General features: G+C 40.6%; 1 protein-coding gene across 3 annotated transcripts in view; it reads left to right on the top strand.

Annotated features, from left to right (window-relative positions):
* The first annotated feature begins 3,016 nt into the window (after positions 1-3,016).
* bach2b (BTB and CNC homology 1, basic leucine zipper transcription factor 2b) overlaps positions 3,017-12,451 on the top strand; it is a 96,510-nt gene continuing 87,075 nt past the window's right edge. For all 3 annotated transcript variants that reach the window (XM_008398479.2, XM_008398477.2, XM_008398476.2), the window contains exon 1: positions 3,017-3,579. The gene's annotated coding sequence lies outside the window, so the exon portion shown is untranslated. The remainder of the gene's footprint in view (positions 3,580-12,451) is intronic.

Raw genomic sequence — 12,451 nt, 5'->3', positions numbered from 1 at the left:
ACCGGTATGCATTTTATAATTTGCTTGTTTTTATGTCAAGGTGACCTTGGGTGTCCAGAAAGGCGCCTACAAATAAAATGTATTATTATTATTATATTGAAGTCTCCAACAAATAAGAACATGTTCATAGTTAGTTATAATCCCAGATAAGAAGTCAGAGAAGTCGCTTATAAAATCCTTATTATATTTGGGGGGCCGGTAGACGACAGCACAGAAAACTGGGTTTACGTGTCTCATTTCAAATGACGTAAACTCAAAGCTGGGGAATGATGTCTGTAGAAAACACTSCTTACATTTGTAGTCCTGTTTGTAAACAGTCGCTSTGCCTCCCCCTCTCCYTGAAGCCCGTGGTGAATTAAAATAARMACARTCCGCYGGTAAAAGCTCAGATARAGCACTGGACTCACCAACACTCAGCCASGTCTCAGTCACACACAGAAAATCCAGGTTTTSGTRACTAAAAAAGTCCCGAAGAATAAAAGTTTTATTCGCAAGCGACCTGGCGTTTACCAGGCCAATCCTGACAGGAGCTGGATCCTGGGCTTCGACAGGTCTGGAAACCCGGCACAGCGGTCTCAGGTTTTGGAGACACCGTTGGCGTATGTTGATCCGGGAAGGGCAGGGACGGCGGTGTAGAGGGGCTTGAACGCCGACCACTGGCACCAAGCAGACATCAACGGGATCGAAGAAACGCCGAGGCCCCGAGAGCCCAGAAACGATTGATGCGATGATCGAGTAAAGCAGAACAGTGCGTCATGTAAAACTTCAGCTTCACCAGCTGGCCGCTTCGTCTACCACGACGACGACGACGTCTCCTCCGTGAAAGCAACGGAGGAACCCGGAACAAGCGACTCGGAATCTCCGACAGAAGCGGGGGCAAGGATTGTTGGCCAGCAACATCAAATAACTCCATATCCTGGACCAAAGGTTGGAGGTCTAGTAATGTGTTGCGATCATACACCAGCAGAGATTCAGTTTCGTAGATGACACAGGTCGTAAACAGTACAAACATAAGCAAACGTGAGAGAGAGAGACGAGCAGCCACACACCAGCGCCATCTTGGATGCTTAAAATCAGCAAGAAAGAGGCTATTTAAGAGACTTAGCATTCACCCCAGTTAACTATCCCATCTTTACTGGGACAGAATGTATCACAGCTGGAATGTTTTGGAGTGCAACATTCCATATAGGGCGATTAGCTTGGGGCAACAAATTAGCTAAATAATTGATATATAGATATAAACAAGACTAAAAAACAAAAATAAGTAGTTACTTAAAGATATTGATTTGTATAAAAACAATATACAATGAGCCCAAGTTGTTACTCTTCTTCAGAAAGCAAAAACATGGACAGTCAGTCCCTCCCTTCTCTCAGTGGCTCACTTGCTGCTGCTGGAAGTTTAAAACTCTGCTGACATGAAAAGACAGTCTATAGATGAGCCTATGTGACTCTTTATTTGAGGAGGTACTTTGACCTATCACCCAGATGAAAAGGAAATGACAAAGGATGCCAGAATCCATCAAGATGCCTTTCCGTGTGCAGAGTCAGCAACACTCCTTAAATTATAAACATGAATTAAAATTGTAAGGATGTCCCCAGGCAGGTAGCTCCATTGACTCCAGTACTTAGGAAAGCAATGAAATGAGCAGCACACCTCCTCCATTACTCCTCTGTTTAGTTGGAAAGGCATTAGCTGCTAATTTGGTGAATAATAAGACAAGTAAACACTACCAAAAGGACCCAGACTGAAACTGAAAATGAGAACAGAAACTATCAGAACCTGTAGCAATCTACCCTGCTAACGGTAGTTGATCACCACAGACAAATTACCAGAAGAATGAAATAAAAATGCCTGCTTCTAGAAGAACCAGATCTATGTTTACACTCAACAAAAACAAAAACAGTCTCAGGATGAAATAATTCTTATAGACTGATGTTGATTTGGCCTATGCTTGTTGGTTTTTCCCTATGGCAGTAGAAATATTGTTAAGGTTATGTTTTTCTCCTTATTACAAAGAATTGTGCTATCATACTATCTATCAAGATTTGAAACTTTTATGGAGTATTACTGAGATAAATGCTTATCGTAGAAATGATAACGTTGAGAGGAGCCAGTTGAGGTGGCTCCGGCATCTGGTCAGGATGCCTCCTGGACGCCTCCCTGGTGAGGTGTGCCGGGCACGTCCCACCGGGAGGAGGCGCCGGGGAAGACCCAGGACACACTGGAGGGACTATGTCTCTCGGGTGGCCTGGGAACGCCTGGGGATTCCCTCAGAGGAGCTGGAAGAAGTGGCTGGGGAGAGGGAAGACTGGGCCTGCCTTCTGAATCTGCTGCCCCCGCGACCCAATCCCGGATAAAGCGGAAGAAATTGGATGGATGGATGGATGGATGGATGGATGGATGGATGGATNATGGATGGATGGATGGATGGATGGATGGATGGATGGATGGATGGATGGATGGATGGATGGATGGATGGATGGATGGATGGATGGATGGATGGATGATGCTATGAAGACCTCAACAGAAAGATCTGTTAAAGAAGTTACTCTATGTTTGAGCATAATGTGTCTTTCTATTTATAGCAGTACACTGACATGCTTAACATTTTTAAAATGCATTTATACAGTTCCTTATTTTTAAGTTGAACTCTTAAATTAATTGCTATTTATTCTGGTACATCATGCAAGGATTATAATAAATTATAAAACTAATATTCAAGTCATTTACTAGCAACAAAAATGAATTAATTAATTAATTCTGTCTCACATTTAGGGTAACTGTCACCCTAGATGTGACAGAATTAACTGTAATACTGTTATCTCACAATTAAATGTTCTTTATTGTGAGATAAAACTCAAAGCTTTGAGATAGTGTTTTAAATCATAATAAAACTAAAATGTAGACTTGTGCAAACTCCTATTACAGGCACAGAAAAAAATGCATTGTGTCATCGTTTACCGTTACGTTCCCGCTGTGTGCACCCAAAGGGGAGGGGAAGTTACTGAGATTGGAGGAGGCAGTGAGGGACCGGAGAGGGGGGTCGCGCTGACGAATGAGGGGTGGGATTTGAGCTAGCGGCTAGCGGGGCGATTCTCGAAACTCCATCCGCCCGTTCCACTGAGTACGCGCGCGCGCTTCCCGCCCACAGCAACGCAAAGCAGCGCGCGCCTACGATGTTGTGAATGAGGGAGTGGAGTGACGTAAGCGGCCGAATGTCAACAATGTAGCCACTGAGAGTAGGCGTTCCAGTTGAGTGTAACAAACAGCGGAGACGGAGCGGCAAGCCGCGAAGGATCACACGGCGCACATTGCTACAGGCGCGCACGCGCGCGCACGTCAACAACAGACCGTAGAATTACAGACTGGGTTGTTTTTGTTTTTTTTACGTCGTTCGTGTAATCGAGCAAACAAAAAAAAAACAAACAAAAAAAACACGCTAGTTGCGGCGACTGGAAGGGACTCACCTTCTGCAGTCGGGAAGCTTTGACCAAACGACAAAGCGAGCCATCATGTGAAAGAACTTATATGGGAAACAGACAAAAGGGCTGGAAAACGAGAGAAATAGAAAGTAAAAGGTAAGCTGGCATGCACGTTTATTCACGCTTTTTCTGCCTTGTGTGCCTCCGGTTTTTATGTACCAGCCTCCTCAGAATCTCTTCCTCAGAATGTATTGTTGATGCTGCCAAGACCGAGTTGCAAACTTGCATAAGTGTCAGAGACGTGGCCTCAAACCACGCGAGTTTTCGTTGAGTTTTGTGGACTAAAAAGTCACTTATAGAATCAGAAAAAGTAGAAGAGGGAAACCACACGCACGAATATTGAAAGCTTGGCGTGCGGTGCGAATATTGAAGGGTGTAATGTGTAGGGGTGTGAACGCGGGTTCAGGAGTGAAACACAACTCGGTACCACATCCTGTTATGTTTTGAGTCAATCCTCCTTGAGCTCGGCGGCCGTTTTTCCTCTGTTTTAGAGAAGTAGATGCGCTGGTGATCCCAGATCAGTGCTCCTGGCAGCGGAATGCTTCCACCCAGGCCGTGCAGCGTCACTAACCCTCCACCCCCTCTCACTTAATAAACGTTTAAGTTCACCCACACACTAATTTAGTATTATTCTTTTGCATTTGTATCTTTTAAAAGGATGTGCATTTAACGTTCTCCACCTCTTTCTAGCACGGTCACACACACACGCACACACATCTCAACGTGTAGACTGAAAGCTATATTTGCTGCGTAAGGGCGAGCCTTGTTTGCTCCGACCGACTCATTTCAATCGTTTCTCTCGACTGGGACGTTTTGGAGCCGCGTTTTCTCTGCTGCGTTTCCTTTGATGTGAAGCAGATCTGGAGCAGGTCGCGACGCCCACGGCTGTCCACAAGCAGCCTGAGAAGCGGCTCTTTCTAAGGCAGCTACAAGCCGTGACTGTCAAAAATATGCGCTCGTCTTGCATTGTCATGTGAGTGGATGCTGCAGTGTGGCTTCGTCAGTCCCCCAGTCAACCTCATCATGTTGTCAGGGATGGAGGGGGGGACGTGCTGGGTAGCAAGACGCGCATAATTGATCATTTCTACAGTGTTTGGGAAGATTCCTTGTACTAAGCAGTTCTGTGTGAGATCTCGTTCATACACTCCATAGGTAGAAATCTCGTACCGCGTTTGACGTGTTGCTTCCTTTTGTTTTAGAATAGAATAGAATATACTTTACTGATCCCCAAGGGGAAAGTGCTTATATCCATCCAAAGTGTTAAATATTGGTAAATACAAATATAAGCATAAGCAATATAAAATTTATATTCAAAATATATATACATATGCATAAATGTAATATTGTAAGTAATTTAAATATGACTAAATAAAAAATAGATACATAAATTAAATAACAAGAACGCACATAGGAATATATTAATCGACTAAGCTCAGATGTTGAGTGGACTGTGACGGCTTTGTTCACTTTGTTAGGGTTGAACATGCATGTGTGCGCGCGCGGACAGTGTGTGGCTTCTCTGGCGGCAATGCAGTGTCCTCGCTTGTTTTAGTGGGACATCGGTCTGCCTGCTGTCTGACCGTGTGGACTCCTGCAGCAGAGCAGTGGACGTGATGAAGGACCGGAGTGAAGCTGTGATACAGCACCGCCACCAGCGGTGACATCCTCGGCATCCTTTGTCTGCTATAATGCTGATGCAACACAAGTGGCGAGAGGGGGAGGAGGGACGGTGGGGGCCATCATCGCCCACCATCATCCTCATCCTCCTTTCATCACTCGCCGCATCTCTGCTCCGTCCCTTCTCCATTTAGATTCCACCTTCTGTTGCGTGGGACGCGCTAATAAGGATGTAATCAGTGTCATTTTTAAAAGGCAGCTGACGTAGAAAAACTTTACTGAGATGCAGCTGGCTTTGCAGCACGTGCGTGGCGGCAACGCTCATGCGCAGTTTCACACACCGAGTCCTTTGTTCTGTACAGTAGCCCCCTGCTCCTTTCTTCTCTCCCATGCAGAGCCCATCCAGCTCTGTTACCCGGAGTGACTCAGGCAGGTTTAAATGTCAGTCATAGCCTGTTGCTATATTTCTAGTTTATATAGGAGAAACTGAATAAATGACAAACATATTTACCAAATGAGTCATTTTTTATATTAACATTAATATAATGTCCATATGTGGGTAATTAGACATATTCATGTTGACTGATCATTATTGTACTTAATCTGCAAAAAGAATATTTTTGTACTTTTTGCCCATTCAATTTAGGACATTCTAAACACAGGAAAAAACTGATCCAACTCAAAGCCAATTCTGTATCTTTACTTCAGTGAAAATTCATTCAATTATAAGCAGTACTGTCAGATTCAGAGTTATTAACATGTTAAAGTCATTCATGGATTCAGGTTCAGGTCATCATAAAATACCTGTTAGTTAAAAACTTAAAAACTTAAAAACTTTAGCTTTAATCTTTAATTTGATCCAGTTATCCAGAGAAGGACCAACTCTGGAGAACTGGCTCCGTCTGCAGCTCGTGAGTCTAACATCTGATTTCCAGTCATTGAATCTGACTTTCCACAGCTCATTATCTATTCTGTACTTTGAAAAAATTATTGACAGATCTGGAAGCAAAGCAAATCTTAAAATCTTTAAATAGCAGCCCAATTGTAGTACTTTGAAACAAAAGGCACTGTGTGCTTTTACAGAACAAAATTCACCAGTTGCATTAAATTATTTCTGAGTTATTGCTTCACTCACCTTGAATCTCTTGTTTTGCCCCCTTTATAATTCTGTAATCTATTGCTTTGTCCAATCAGGTGATCTGTCCTGGAATCTGGACAAAAATGATCAGAAGTTGCTCTGTTGCCTTCCAAAAATATCTAGTCACAGGAAAAATGACAGCAAAAGACAAGAGTACAAAAATGTATTTGTAGCTTTATAGTTTTGTTGGGGATTGTGTGTAAGGCTTTACAAAGATACATGAAAACTTTAGCCGTAAGTGGAATGTTGGTGGAAACAAGACAGGAAATGTTGTAAAACTCAAGACTTAAATTTCACAAAAAACACTTCCATGTTCCTTTTGTTTTATGAAACTTCTCCAATAGATTTTATATGCTGACAAATAATATTTTACACATTAAGAAATGTTTTATTCAACTAGTTAAAAAGCTGCACTTGCAACTAAAGTCATTAATTTACAATGAAACATTAAAAAGACAAATTGTTAAAGATTCTTTAGAAGTGATTTTTTTCACTCAGACAGTAATTTTATTTTTATATGAGGGAATTCAGAGAATGACTTCACTCTGGTTTAATCTCTAACAGGAATTTGAAAAAATTAATCATATTTGTTGTAAACCTTAGAAAGCAAAATATGACTTCTATAGCTGGAAGTTGCTTGTCTATCTGTTTGAGAGTTTCTATTTCACAAAATAAACAGAACTAAACATGTTCTTTAACCTGAAGTAGGCTACTTCCTCTTTGTTTTACTCTGTTCATCTACATGAAAAAAACCAGACTGTACATCCTTTAAAACAGATGAATAACAGGTTTGGACTTGTCCACTACTATTATGTAAGCTCCATCTATTAACTGGAGCTTGATTTGGGAACATTTCTCAGAATGARGGAGTTTTTTGGGGGATCCTAGCATAACGAGTCCCTCAGGGCTAGCAGTTGGAGCAGAAATCCCACAAGGCAATAGCAATCTTCGAAACAACCCTGCTAACCCACCACATTTTTCAGTCTGTGCATGCTGAACTGGAGCATCCAGGGTTAGACCCCCGCCCTCCACCAGTTCCCAACTCTCCACCCCTTTCAGTTATCTGCTGAGCCAGGTGATTCATGTTTTATGTTTCAAATTAAAACCATAATGAGTGAAGAAGCTCCTTGTGTTCAGAAGTAACCAAGCACATGTTATCATCATGTTAATGATTCATGAAATTGCAGCTGGAGTAGATGTGACTGAGTGATATCTCCTGATTGCAGATGCATATCACAACAAAACAATATAGTCTCTAAGGGTGAATCATTATATTAAGTTCCTTTTTATTTTAAAAGGAGCAAAATGATGTGACTAACCTGACTGACAGAACCTTCTAGAAAAAGTTGCAAATGCAAGCACAGATTTTATTCTTTTTCTGTGTATTTATATCTGTGGGATGTTTATCAACTCACGCTCAACATCCCAAATCAGTTCCTCAACCTGGAAAGAGAGGTGGGTGGTGGGGTGGGAGGTCGGGGGTATATTCCCCTAACTTCTCTACGTCAGCATGAAGGCATGTCAGACATGTGAGGAAGGAGCAGAACTGTTGAGTGGATTGTCAGATTCAGCACTTTACAACAGGAGCTATTGTTTCTCTCCCTTCTTGTTTCAGTACAGCTGTCCCTTCCTCACTCCGTCATGTTGTGCCTGCTTTATCTTCTCCTGCCACCTCCAGTGGTGTTTTTGCTGGACACATAAAATCAGATTGCAGTGTCCCGGGCGGGCCCACGTCCCTCCAGTCTGCAGCTGTATGGTCTGCCTTTCTGTTTGCAGCTCAACTCAAATACTTGCAAAGAAGCAGGCAGATTTCTTCTTGCTATGTTTTGTTTGCTTGTTGTTTTGCTCTCTTTGTGTCTCAGAGATATTCAACTTGTGTAAATAATCTTGATAGTTCCATCAAACCTGCCTGAAGGTCTCATAAGCTTGTTGCTCTGCCTCAAGTGGAGAGCATGACCTTCTCAACTCTCCCATGCATCTCAGTAAGTTCAGGTCCATACTGAGCTAATTAAATTATGCACATCTGATCCTAATAGCTGAGGAATTCAAACACTGTAAAAGAGGTTTTTGTCAAAGTGACTCAAGATCTTCCAGTAGTCATGAGGGATCCTTCCCAGATATCATTAACTGCAGCGGGCTTTTCTGATTTTACTGGATTTTACTCAATCATGTCAAGGTGAAGGAGATGGTTGGTCCTGTGTTCTTCTGATCCCGGTGCAGTCACATGCTCAGCCAGAACATACTGGATTGAAAAGTAACAACATGAAGGGCTGTTCTGATTTCTGTTGTGATTAGCTGGTTTCAAAAGACCACATATTTGTACATGTACTGTATAGATATATACCTGTATGTTTATGTAACTATGTGTGTGGAAAATATGTGTGTATGTATGTATGTATATATGTGTCAGTCTGGATTGGAGCATGTAACACATCTGACTGGCAATACATAGAGAGATTGATTGGGACTGAGTTTCCTTCCATCCTTGACACCGCTGGCAGTCGCTGCCTGTCCAGAGCTCGGCCAATTACAAAGACCCTTCCATCCTCAGCATGGCTTGTTCTCCCTGCCCTCTGGGTAAAGGTTCAGATGCAGAACAACCAGATTCTACAACAGCTTCATCCCTTATGCCATAAGGCATAAGGGATGAAGCTGTTGTAGAATCTCCTAAACTCCTATTATTCTTTTTATCATATTTTTATATTGATACTTTTTATTATTACTTATTTATTTATTTCGTTATTATTGGAGCTTTGCAACCAAATCCAAATATCACTCAATATGTAAATGTTAAATGTACAGTTAAATGATGGTAAAGTCTTCCTATGTCATGTCTATGTAAACCATTATATGGGCTTACATATGTGGGTATGTAGGTATATGGAAGAGAGTGTGTGTATGTAGGTATGCGTGTGTGCGTGTGTGTGTGTGTGTGGGGGGGTGGGGGGTGCGTGCGTGTGTGTGTGTGTGTGTGTGTGTGTGTGTGTGCGTGTGTGTATGTATATAATTTGATGACTGGCCAGCTGGGGCGCAGGGGTTCAGCTTCTTCTTCTCTTAAAACATTGTAGTGTTCAGAGGTAAGACACTGTCTGTATCTGCAAATTGTAAACACAAACTGGTTGTAAACAGTTTGTGTTTACAAGGGGTCAAAATGGCTAGAAGGATTCTGTTTGGAATGAAAAGAAAATATTTTCTAGTTGTTTTGCCTTAGATAACACAATGTTAGCAAGCCTCAACAAATCTCTGCATGGAATAATTAGAATTTTCTTTTTCATATTTAGCTGATCAAAAGGGTTGGAGAACTTCCTTAAAGTTGTCCAACAGCTACAGTTAAGTTAGAATAAGGAATCACAGTTTTCTCAGGCAGCATAGATATTACAGGAGCAAACTTCCAGAGACATGAAGCATTTTGTAGTTATTACAAAATAAACTTTTGTATTTAAAGCAAAACATTGGATTTCAAATTGTGACAATGTGAAATACAAATTTCAGTATTTATTGTTATATCAACATAATTGAAAAGGCTGAAAATGTACTTGAATTAGACTGGATTCTGAATGATCCACTGACTGAATATTTCAAAATTTATTTATTAATTTTTTATCAGCTGTGGAAATTTAGACCAATGGCTGGAAGGTGCGTTGTTCACCAGAGAGACATTAAAACTCCAGGCTATGTCTGAATCATATTAATAGTAACCTGCTCACCTCCTGTGATGGAAGTGGTGCAAACAGGTGTAACTGTGATCAACTCTACTGTTTATCAGTGGCTGAGAAACATTAAAAATCAATCTTATGATCTAACAACAATGTCAGAGACTAAGGCATCTTCTCCCTCCATGAAATGTGTTTATTGGTTGAGGAAAGTCACAACAGCCTTCCTGTTCAGCAGATTAATGAGGAGCTGATCTTTTATAGACCTATTTCAGATGTGAAACTATGTTTGCCCACAACCTAACGTCTGATGTTTACTGGGTTTGAGTGTTCTGCAATATAAACTTAACAGTCAACACATGATGTTTACGGTGCACAGAAAGAACACAGTGCGCCTATTTTAGTAATTAATGATGAAATGGATGAAACAGCTGTAAAAGAGCCAGAGAGGGAATTTTACAGTAAGGTTATCTGTCTGAACTCTGATAGATCACATGAGTTCATCAACAGGCAGGTACAACATAGCATCAATGTAGACACAGATAAGAAGAAAAAATTTACAGTAAATTTAACGGCTAAAGATGCAATATTAATAACAGCACACATTCAAACATGGCTGGACTATGACTGAAGATGTCATCAGACTGGAAAAGTAGATCAGATCAGTGTGTCATGCTGTGGAACATACATGTCTGACTAACTTTAGATAATAAATTGCATCCATCTTGCAGGAGACTATCAGATGTTTTCTTTATTTAAAAATAATTTTTCCACAGTGATATTTTTGATATTTTTGCAACAAGTTCATGTCATCTTTTTTGGACGACATCAAGGTGTTTGAGCCACACGATGCCTCCAGCATTAGTTCCACAAATACRATCAGGATACCTGACATCGCCTGTACAGATACCCCACTGACGGTGGAGAACCATTCTTTTTCGAGTCCTGACACAAAAACTYTCTGCCGGTCTGCTAGTCCACAATGTACATTAGCATGTGTTTACTACTGTAGCTTGTGTTTGTGAGACGGTCACGCACGTGGTAGCTGCACTGTGACGTGAAATGGGCATTAGCCAATGAAAAGCGGCCCCTGTGGGAAGGTCCATTGATATGACATTCAGGAACGATCCGATTCTTCTGGACGGATCTTTACTAAGGTTAATAGGACTGAAGCCTCACTGAGAGCCGTTCTGTGTTCTTGTAATGCTCTGCATGTGTACACTGCAGTAGCTATTATTTTATTTCATTAAAAAATATATAGATTTATTTAATTGGTGAATAAATAAAACAACATAAGAACACAAAGCATGCTCATTGCTCTTTGTTTTCGTCACCTGTCATGGTGGCAGACGTTGCAGCAGGAGGGAGGATGAGAACAGTCACCTCCTTCTGCTTGGTTACTTCTTGCTTATTGCGCCTTGGACAGTGTTTATTGAACGTTGTTTACCGTTAATTGCTATGTTTAATAGTGCAGACAGTTGTGGTTTCTGATATTGGCAATATGGGCAACTGCCCAGGGCATTATTTTTTTAGGGATGGCATGAGACCTCTGCGGATTGTGGCACAGAGATGGAAACAAAACAGAATGAAGGAGAGTTTGAATTGATACTGGTTAAATTTATTTAACCAGTATCTAGGTGTGATATTAAACACACCTAGATATGTTTAATATCTAGGTGTTTTTATGGGAATGTGAATCTTTCAGATGAATTTGAGAAGCACTTTTGATAGGTAAACTTAATTTTCTTGTCATGTAGCACGGGGTGCTGGTCTTGGTCTTGATTTGGTCTCGGGTTCAGTGGTCTAGACTACAACTTTGCTACGTGGCTCCTTGGTTCCATGTCATCCCCTGCCAGTTGGATTTCTTTCAAAATAAAAGTCACTAGTGGTAAAAARCATGAAGTTCATGCTATGTTAGGACAGGAGACGAGATGTTTCCATCCCTGAAATTATGATGCATAGAATCACACATCTAAGTCTAAACTATGTTACAGAGAGTAAACACAACATGCTTTATTTGTGGCATTGTTCATTAAAATGGCACATCACTGATGTTTTAAAATTAAATATGATCGGTTCACTTAATGATATTAGCAATTAGGTAGCAATTTAGGAAGTACTTTTACTTTTAATACTTAAGTATTTTTAAAAGCCAGTATGTTTTTACTTTTACTTAAGTAAAATGTTAATGTAGTACTTTTACTTTTACTTGAGTACATTTTTGTCTGTATATTTGTACTTTTACTTAAGTACATGTTTTTAGTACTTTCTCCACCACTATTATTGACTGATATGATGTTTGGGGCACATAGTTGTTTTTATTCATGGAAACTGAACAGTTTGAATGTTAATAAAATAAACTTGATTGAGCATATTAACCTTTAATGATAGACATGAACAGAGAAATCTTAGTACACATTTAAATGTATCTAAATTTACGGTGGGATGTCATATTGACATAAATGCCATAAAATTAAACTGACTTAAAGATGAACATAAAAAGGCAGTGTGTGAAAGCAATTTTCCAATTGTACTTAAGTATTAAAATTATATATATATA

The sequence above is a fragment of the Poecilia reticulata genome, linkage group LG21, assembly GCF_000633615.1.
Source record: "Poecilia reticulata strain Guanapo linkage group LG21, Guppy_female_1.0+MT, whole genome shotgun sequence".
Classification (NCBI taxonomy): domain Eukaryota; kingdom Metazoa; phylum Chordata; class Actinopteri; order Cyprinodontiformes; family Poeciliidae; genus Poecilia; species Poecilia reticulata.
Note: the sequence above shows the minus strand (reverse complement) of the source record. Positions and strands in the feature narration are given on the sequence as shown.